This window comes from Plodia interpunctella, chromosome 20, assembly GCF_027563975.2.
Source record: "Plodia interpunctella isolate USDA-ARS_2022_Savannah chromosome 20, ilPloInte3.2, whole genome shotgun sequence".
Taxonomy (NCBI): domain Eukaryota; kingdom Metazoa; phylum Arthropoda; class Insecta; order Lepidoptera; family Pyralidae; genus Plodia; species Plodia interpunctella.
The window spans coordinates 4457469-4464392 of NC_071313.1; the positions used below are offsets into that span (position 1 = coordinate 4457469).

A 6924-nucleotide genomic window follows, 5' to 3' on the forward strand; every position below is an offset into this window, starting at 1 on the left:
CGATCATAGGTGGTATATCCTGACTCTTCGATATATTGTTAGATACTAATTGATGTACCACGATTATCTAAAACCACAATTTTAAAAGCAAATTCCTATATTAATATATTTCTTACGTCACTTTAAAATAAGTATATTGATTTACGGAAATAGCCATGTATTTTATAGCTCAATTGAAAACTAGCCTTTCACACGCGTTAACTTCGTGTTCTTATTATTGTTTATATTTAGGTATTCTAAGCAACGCATTACGATGAAACCTATGACAGATTTTAAGTTATACTATCCGCTAAACAATAACAGTAAAAACCGCATCAAATTCCATCCAATAGCTTCTGCGTGATGCGCGAACAAACATACAGACAGAAAGACAGGCAGACAAACATTAAAAAATAAAAGTTTTTTAATTTTGTTTATAAAGAGCTGCCCTAATTATTTTTCTTTAATATTTTCTATATACACTTACAGTTTCATTATATAAATTGTTATAGATTTTTTATATTTTCATCGGATTATATACCTACTTAAGTTGGTGCGCGCTGTTAATTGGTATTATTGATTTTATTCAAGTCATTCAAGACATCTGACATGACTTTTACGACTACCAACCGACACTTGTTGGCAAGTAGTCACATACACACATATCAGCTAAACTTTAAATCAGTGTGTTGGTTTGCATCACCAATTACCAGTTATATTTTCGAGCTTTCCGATGCGCATGCGGAAGATTTCAACGAGTTTGTTCTTTGAACATGATGTGATGAAGATGAAATTATTTTTTTATTTACTGGCTTTGCACCCTTATGATTTTTAACAATTTGGGTAGCTCGTAGCTCTATTTATGAATGTAGCTATAATACATATAGATTATTACGTAAAAAAAAGAAAAGAAAGGTTTTGAAATCAGAAATATATAGATAGCTTTTCAGTTAGCGCACGGCCCGATCGGATTGCAATTCAATTGTTTTTATTATCTCCAGGATCGAAGGATAGCTAAAAAAAAACAACAGGACAAAAAAAAACTCTGGTTTAGTAGATCGCATGCATCTTGGTTGGGTATAGTTAATTGAATTAACATACTTCGTCTACAAGGTATTCTTTTTCCAATATTTCAGACTTTTTAAATTTATTTCCACTTATGGATTTTTCCCGAATGTTTCATATAAAAAATACGTTTTTTACTATTTTTACCGCTAGTCGTAATCACTTGACTACCATCGATACTAAAGAAACCACAATGATATACCAATGAATCATTATCCCAGCTTTTCTCTCGGCTTTCATCGGAGCCTGTTTTGGTCCAGTTGCGATTACGGAACGACACGCGCCGGCGCATCGCGACAGGTTGTAACAAAACACATTTGTTTCCATATCATTATTACCCAAGTGAATTAGTATTCCAAACTCAAAGCCGGAAAAATTTGGAGATGAGAAATCACTTGTCTCCATATTTTCTAAGTTGCGTTCAGAGCCGTGACGCCGTAAAGCGTAAATAATAACTCTAAAATGTTGAACATTCAGTTGTGATTTTACAATCCCTACGCCTGCTTGATGTCAACCCTCCTTGGGAATGCTATTATTGCCTGAGCTATGTCTTCCTTTATTTTTATTCTAGGGCGGAACTACAAGCTATAATATTCAAAACTTATATGTTTTACATAGAATACCTGTATAAAAGCGTGTTGCAATCTCAACAAATATCATAAGCGAGAGTGGTTCGTATAATTTTATTTGTTGTGGAATCTTAACGCTTTATCTCGAAATATATTTTTGAAACGCATACGTATGTATATTATATTGTAAAGAGTATGTAGAAGGAACACACGATAAATTTATCCCAGAAAATATTGTTTTCGTGGACAATTGTATGCTATTACCAAGATTTTTAATTTTGTTTATGCCCTAAAAAGAGCTGCCCTAATTTATTCTGCTTTAGACTAATTATTTATCAAAAAAATGTGAACACTATTTATATATATCCTTATCTTGTGGAGTTAATAAATATTATTTGTATTTATAATTCTCGTGAACCAAATCATACTTATAGTTAAGCAATTATACACACGTATTAGTATTTTCCAAAGGGATTTTCCAGAATATGACAAACAATCACTCTTTGTATGCAAAATTATTTGCTGCGCCATTATGTGCGCATTTTATAGAGTCGCATATTATTGTTGTAGCGCACTTTATAGAGTTAAGATAATAATCTATACATATAATAAAACTGTGAGTGGCCTATGTCAGTATATAGGAGATATTACGGAAATGTCTAATATAGAAGTGAAAACTTTTTTAGAATTGTTGTCTGTGTGTTTATTCACCCATCACGCAAAAACTTCTGAATATAATTTAATGCGATTTTCACAGTTTTATAGAATATGATCTTACTTAAAATCTGGTGGAATTTCGAGATAAAAAGTAACTGTACAAGCACATATCAATATCAAAACCACTGTATTCGTAATATATATATATATATATATATATATATATATAACTATATGTTGCCCGGGCTTCGTTGCCGTGGGAATTTTGAGATAATCTTCGATAGGAAGGTACCTACATTACCTTTCTAATGGTGAAAATATTTTTAAATCGGATCGGTGGTTTCGGAGATTACCCATATCAAACATAGAAACTCACAAAGTCACAAACTCACAAACACTTACCTCTTCATAATAATAGAATAGGATAGATTACAGTAAAATCAGTTCGTTCCCTACGCGTACTCGTTCTAATTCCCATTCACTTGCGAGGCGTCAAACCCAAACCGTCAGTATTGTAGTGCCTACGCTTGGACTTGTGACGCAATTTGTTCAATTCATTAAGCTAGTAAATTAATATAGGTTCTCGTTTTATCAATTATCAGTGACTTTTATTTCAAATCAAAATGATATTGATCATCGAAACAACATAATATCTGCTATGCTACCCGTCCACCAAATGTCAAAAAATTTTGTATTGTCAAGTAACAAAACTTACTTCCATCCTACATTCAACCTTATGCTGCGCGCGGAGCCGCGGATATCCCATGTTACTGGTTTTCAAGGTTTTTAGTTTGTATTTCTATTAAAACTTATTTTAATAGGAATATAAACTAAATAAATACTTATTACTATTACTATATACTAATTATAATATTATTATATTACTATATACGATCTTTGATCTTTGAACTTGATCTTTATATAAGTATAAATTAGTATATAGTAATATTATATTACTATATACTAATTTATACTTGTATAAAGATCAAGTTTACTTAAACTGTTTATAACGCTTTGAACTCTTTTAACTTCTTTTGTATTTGGTTCAAAACACAAAATAAGTTTTATTTCTCTCGTCTATTCACGATGGTGTCCAGGAAAGGGTTAAATACCTAAAGTTGCTATAATTTGACAATTTTACAAGCAGTTTTCCGGAAAATCTTAATTATTCATCTTCTTCAATTGCTTTTTACATATTTATGTTTATTGAGGTGTGTGCAAACAGTTAATTTTGATTTCAGACATAAATTTATTATTACAATGCTTGTAGTGAAATTTACTCAAATTATCTATTAAATTTATTTATCAAATATACTTTACATATATACATCAAATCGATTTAATAAATGGTCTAAAGTTTTAAATCCTCGTAAAAAACTGAAAGAAAGATGTAAATAAAGTTTCTCGTAGAGTTTATATGTAAGGAAACTACCCGATTACATTTTTTTTTTCCGATTGTACTATTGGATGATTTTACTTTATGACACAGTGAAATTCTGCATATTTCATATCATTCTGCTTATGAGAAGGCAGTATATCAAAAACTGTTATGCCTACGCAATGGTTTTTCAAAAGCTGTTATAATTATTACCTAAACAGCTTCATTTAGGCACTGATTAATTATCATACTTAATTAGATTTGACATCTCAAAATCTGAATTTGTCTCTATTTATGTGTAAACCTAATTTAGTAAGAATAAATTCAATCACTTTCTGAGTTATGGACTATAAAACATACCTTTTAGTCCAAATTATGTGCGGTAAGCTTGCAACACAAAGTCAAAAATCACAAGTCACTATGTTTGCACAAAACTCATTGATTAATGTTACAGACAATTATCATCCACACTCATCCACTCGTACAATTTAATCCAAGTCCACTCCCATACAATTACTTTCACTTACACTTAATAGTCGAATGTTTTTTTTTACACAGAACATCCCGAAATTGCTTCCGGGAATTCCGGAAACGAACCCGCGTTTCGGAACATTTCGGTCATTTTCCGGAGATCGCGGGTAGGCTTCGATGGCACAGCTTCGCGCCTGTGTGCGTACTACTTGACCATAAGCTTGCGTAGACGCAACTGAAATCACCTTGCAAGGCCCACTATACCTCTCTCGCTCTAAACTCGTTCCCGTCCCTCTCTAGCGGGCATTGTGCTTGTAGACTGGCTTACCCGTTTGACAATAAATTACGTATAGGAATCTAATCAGTTTAATAGGTGTGTGATTTTTTAAAGTTCTGACTTCTAATAGTGAGTATAAAACATCAATTATGGAGAAAACGCAGAGTTGACGGCGTACCTTGAACATGCCGTGTAATTTGTTAGCTAGTTTTTTTCTAATAATGGCTAATTATGGTCGATTTAACACTGTTTTATAAATGTGCACGATGGAAAGTAACTGTTTTTGTTAATTAAAAAGTTTCGAGATGAGTGTCTGGGGAAGGAAATAGGTATTAATTTTAATTTTGTAATTTGCAATTTTATAAATTACCTACTACATATACTTTAGGATTTACTAAATCTATGTTAAAAATATTTACCCGAGAAAGATACCGAGATAATATAAACTTAAATTAACCTTTAAAGTTTAAAGCTCCGTCTTAATTTTAAAACCGACTGTCTACCTGACGTTCATCCCTCATTGTAAATGCCGTTGTATATCTTAGTTGCCTCATCATTGAACGCTATAGACGGGAGAACAAGTGGTCCTATTTTAAGGCGGGAACTATATGCACCATAGTATTGAATACATTAAGTGCAAGATATAATTGATCAGGAGCCTCAACGCTTGATATACAGAAGCAATGAGAAAGGTTAAACAAACAAGGAGAGAAATCGCACAGTACCTACTAAGTTACGATCTTATGATTAGATGTTAATCAAATGGTGAATCTTCCTTCTATCGAAGGCAAATTAATGTCAAATGAAAATTATACTAATAAAGCTGAAGAGTTTGTCTATTTATAAGTCAGTGCACATTCAATGCGTAATATAATATGTAGCGCTTTTTTGTACCACAGAATATAGGTATAATTGTGTTTGTATCTATCTTAATACAAATCTAAATGGTACTCAAAGTGTGACTTTGAACATTATCCTATTTTATATTAATATTTAATATAATTAGAGTCACATATGTTTTTTTTTTAAATTAAATGTAAGCTTATGTCATGAAAAAAATATATTAATCTTATTATTCAAAAATGTTAACCTACTTAAAAAATATAATTTCCGATCTGTTCGTACAAAATGTAAACCGCTTATATTTTAAGTGGATGAAATTTTTTGTATGGATATGGGGGTAATAAGTTTTGTATGGGAATGACAATCAACGAGCGTGCTCCGTAGGACATTTAAGATAAAGTGCACACAACACTTACCTACATTACGTATTCATACGTATAACAGGGCTGGAGAAAACCATTGTATATAAACGTAGGCTGGGCGATCCTAGGGTCAGGCAGAACATTACACAAAAGCGGATTTCTCTTATTAATAACCTGCCTATTGTAAACACGAACGTTAATACCATGATTTATCAGATATTGTGGACAATCTAATGCCAGTTACACACTATCGCCGAACTCAGACGCATGCCGACATGAATAAAATGAACGTTGCGTAGTGTGATGTTATATTTGATGTTTCCGAAAAGTTGGCATGGCACTACCGACTACATGAAATTATTGCAAAGTGGACGAGGGCTATAGTATGCTACTAAATAGGTAGTTTGCATGAGAGCTTTTATTTACTTATTGTAATGAAAAACCAGTAATGTATGCCGTATTCGCCGTAGTTTGGTGAAATGCTTGACTATAGTGTATAGCCGGTATAAGGTATATAAATTGAAGAATGTGTTTTGTTAGAAAATGTCACAAATTGGAAAACGCATCGATATCTTTTGTTTGTACATACGACATAAATGAAGTTAATTGTGAAAATGTATTTTATGTGCTTGGTGGGCTATTAAAGTTTACCCGATAAATAAGCGGTTTGCTAGGTCAGGTAGATGCCGAGAGAAGCAGTTTCTATATGAGTGATCAAAAAAAGAAGTGTTGTATTTTCAGGGTTGTTGTATTTACTTATGTACGTGTGTTTGTTATAACATAAAAATGTTTTAATTTATCTTCATTTATTAATAAAATATTTATTTTTGTTAATAATCTAAGATATCCTAATTCAACGCCTTGATAGGTGATTAGTGTGAGCTATCCTTGGTGTCCCGGTTATGTAGGGAACTTAACATAATATTATTTATTTATTTTATCATTTTTATCTATTTGCCGTTACAGGGTTAACCTTTTTTATCTCCTTTTCGCGCGAACGTCTCCATGTGTTGTGTTCGTTTCTATGTTTTTGTCCATCGGACTCACGACATTGAGAACCGTTTATTGTTGTGCAGCACAAGCATTATGGTACTAGGCACGTTTATTATTGTACAGTTAACTGCATATCAAGTTCCTACACGGGCTTTTATGTCGCCGTAATAGTGGCGAATTTGCAATGTAGCGTGAGTAGTTGCTGAATGTACGACAAAGGAACTTGGTCAGATGTGTTGTATCCGAGTTGAATGCTAGTTTCATGAAGCGAAAAAGGATGCTTATATGAAGACTTCTTATTCAGTTGCACATTATTATCCGCCTGTGATC

The 6924-nt window shown here is 32.4% G+C and overlaps 1 protein-coding gene across 1 annotated transcript in view; it reads right to left on the reverse strand.

Moving 5' to 3' along the window:
• Sox102F overlaps positions 1 to 4362 on the reverse strand; it is a 234207-nt gene extending 229845 nt beyond the window's left edge. Inside the window, exon 1 of the mRNA XM_053760217.2 lies at positions 4009 to 4362. The gene's annotated coding sequence lies outside the window, so the exon portion shown is untranslated. The remainder of the gene's footprint in view (positions 1 to 4008) is intronic.
• Positions 4363 to 6924: the final 2562 nt, after the last annotated feature.